Raw genomic sequence first — 3,241 nt, 5'->3', positions numbered from 1 at the left:
TATGTTATTCTGTTGATGACCTAGATTGTCTGGACTCACCTCATTTTTCTCGTAACTGAAAGTGACAAGGCAGGCAGCGCTAGCCTCATGACAAGCGTGGCTGGCTGACACCTGTAATCCCAGCACTTTGGGAGGCCAAGGCAGGTGGATCACCTGAGGTCGGGAGTTCATGATCAGCCTAACATGGAGAAACCCCGTCTCTACTAAAAATACAAAAAAAAAAACGTAGCCAGGCATGGTGGTGCATGCCTATAATCCCAGCTACTGGGGAGGCTGAGGTAGGAGAAACACTTGAATCCAGAGGCAAAGGTAGCGGTGAGCCGAGATCGCACCATTGCACTCCAGCCTAGGAAACGAGCGAAACTCTGTCTAATAAATAAATAAATAAATAAAAGAGGGCATTATGGACCTAATCCACTGTTGTATTTCCTGTACTTTCTACACAGTGGGCATTCAGTAACCACCTGTTGAGTGAGTTCATGGCATCCAAGTGGGCAGGCACCTAAGGCATCCGGCCTCATGAAATCACAAGCAGCCAAGGCTGGCAGGTTCCTGGGACAATTTAGCGAATTCAAGGATCTGGTGCAGGCCGGTGCGGTGGCTCATGCTTGTAATCCCAACACTTTGGGAGGCAGAGGTGGGCGGATCACCTGAGGTCAGGAGTTCGAGACCAGCCTGGCCAACACAGTGAAACCCCATGTCTATTAAAAGTAGAAAAATTAGCTGGGCATGGTGGCACACACCTGGGGTCCCAGTTACTCAGGAGGCTAAGGCAGGAGACTCGCTTGAACCCGGGAGATGGGAAATGCGGGTTGCAGTGAGTTGAGATCACGCCACTGAACTCCAGCCTGGGAGACAAGAGCAAAACTCCGTATCAAAAAAAAGAAAAAAAAAATAGTACGGTGCTAGGACCAATCTCCTGAGTCGCAAAATTTAAGGAGTCGTCAAAAAAAATAAGATAAATATTTTCAAACAATATTTAAAAAATTCAAATCGGAAACTACCGATCAGGGTGAGGAGTTGTTTTTGTAAATACGATTTTATTCCTAATAAGTTTCGAAAGTCTAAATCTTCACACCAGTCACTGAAAACAAAGGTCCAGCTCAGGCGCCTCCATCTACGCTATGGCGGGAAAGCCCCGGTGACTGACCGGAAGAAGCGCTCACGGAGGCGAACCCCAGGCAACCCTCAGCTTACTTCCATTTCCCCTCGCGGCCCCTCGCCCCGCCCACTGTAGCTGGCTGTGCCTGATTGGGCTGGGCTGCCACACATTCGCGCTGCTATTGGTCCATAATCAGCTGGGGGTGGGCGTTGGGAGACCTACTTCAGCAGGTCTTGGCCGGACCACCATTGTTAGCGGCTGCGGTTCGAAGTGGGTTTGGGTACTGCTGCGGCTGGCGCGGCGCCGCTCTAGGTACGTTGGGGCCGGGCGAGTGTCCTGCGAGAGCGGCGATTGGTGGGGTGGCGGCTCTGGGGGCGTCGGTCGCGTCTCTGAGGGCAGGCCCCGGAGGCCTCGGAGCGCGGAGCCGACCGGACGTTTGCGGCGAGGCTGCCCTGACTGAAAAGCGCCCGCGGGGCCGTCTGACCCGGCCGGGAAGGGGCCCCTGAGGGGCGGACGGGCGCGTCTAAACAGTTTCGCAGAGGGGTGCTGGTGAAGCGGTTGGTGTGCGGCCCCAGGTCCGGGCGGCACTGGGGTTGGGGACTGCGGAGGGAAGTGGTCCGTGTTTTTTGTGCTGAGGGGTAACTACAAGCTCGCTCTTGTCCGGAATGCTTTTAGAAATTAATGGATAAATGTCCACCTCCACCAACTTAGTGTCCCATTGCCAGATTTTCTTGAGTCGTTTTAATCATCCAATGAAGCCAGGTGCCAGAAGGCAACTGGATCTTGCCAGGCGGCCTTGAAGTTTGTTAAGAAGTAGGGACCAGAGCATCAGGAAAAATAAAACATTCTGAGTAAAATGCCGAAGTCCCGTACCTCTGAGCTTGCCGGTGTAGGGATGGTAGGATTTAAGGAAGACGACTTCCTTACGGTAGAAGTTCGTTTTTATGAATTTTTTTTAAGAAAATTCCATCTTATCGCCCTTCTGTAACCACCTTTCTCCAAGTTTGACAAGCAGGTTTAAGAAAGAGAAGAAGCAGTAATTTGCTTTATTTCTGTTAAAACCTTACCGTACTTAGGGAAACGGACTTCTGCCTTTCCATGTTCCTACGTTGAAAATGAAGTTTCTAACCACGTGTTGCTTCCTTTACGACACAATGGCTTTTTCTGCTCTGAAGACTTGTATATGGTTAATATGTATAGAAGAAGAGGACAGTTGTACTGAATAGTCCACGTTAGAAAAACTATGTCATATTCACTTAAATTGTTATTCTAGATTGCGACTTAATACTGTTTTTATTATGATTTTGTCATATTTATTGTAGCCAGTAAATGACCTGCGACATAACTATTTGCAAAGCAAATGGGGAAGACCAAGATAAAGATAAGTTATATCACAGGAAAGCAATTGAAAAATGTAAAAATGAAGCGTCAGAATGAAGGACTAATAACACTGAATTCAGCTTTTGTGAAATATGCCTTTCTTCTTAGCTTGTTTATTCTGCAATATGTTTGTAGAAGTGTTGACTCCGATCTTAATCAAATTTACTTCACTCTCAGTCTTATCTGCAGATCTGTACAGACCACATCCTAAGATTGACTTCTGCCTCAACAGAAATACATGAGCCAGTGCCTTATTGGAAATGATTTGCGTGTTTTAAGAACTGGTGTATATAGGTACATCTTGAATGTTGTGCTTTCCTTGCCTTATGCCTGTACTTCACCTCAGCCTTAAATTCCATTGTTTCCTTGCTACTTGATATCTTGAAATCTGGTACGAAACTGTTGCATGATCCCGGCATCTTTGCTTGTGCATATATCATAGTTCTCTTATAGTGAGTGTGCACAATCTATTTCATTTTATGTAATCAAAGTTTAATATATTGGATAGTTAAAAATAAAATACAACTTTAAATGCACAAGAGTACTAGTTCTCATTGTTGAGTGAGATAATACAAAATACAAAAAATCGTATTCTCTCATTCTATGTCATAGTCTATTTATTTTACTTCACCCCCCCCGCCCGCCACACACACTGCAGTGACTTGTCTATCTCTTTTATTTTATTTTATTTTATTTTATTTTTGAGGCGGAGTCTCGCTCTGTCGCCTGGACTGGATTGCAGTGGCCGGATCTCAGCTC

The 3,241-nt window shown here is 46.4% G+C and overlaps 1 long non-coding RNA gene across 1 annotated transcript; it reads left to right on the top strand.

The window, feature by feature from the left end:
* Window positions 1–1,217: 1,217 nt before the first annotated feature.
* Window positions 1,218–3,018, top strand: LOC117097663. Its single transcript, XR_004443022.1, has 2 exons — window positions 1,218–1,414; window positions 2,660–3,018. It is a non-coding gene; the product is annotated as an uncharacterized LOC117097663 (long non-coding RNA).
* Window positions 3,019–3,241: the final 223 nt, after the last annotated feature.

This window comes from Trachypithecus francoisi, unplaced genomic scaffold (genome assembly GCF_009764315.1).
Source record: "Trachypithecus francoisi isolate TF-2019V2 unplaced genomic scaffold, Tfra_2.0 Lachesis_group15, whole genome shotgun sequence".
NCBI lineage: Eukaryota > Metazoa > Chordata > Mammalia > Primates > Cercopithecidae > Trachypithecus > Trachypithecus francoisi.
This window is presented reverse-complemented; position numbering and strand designations above follow the sequence as displayed.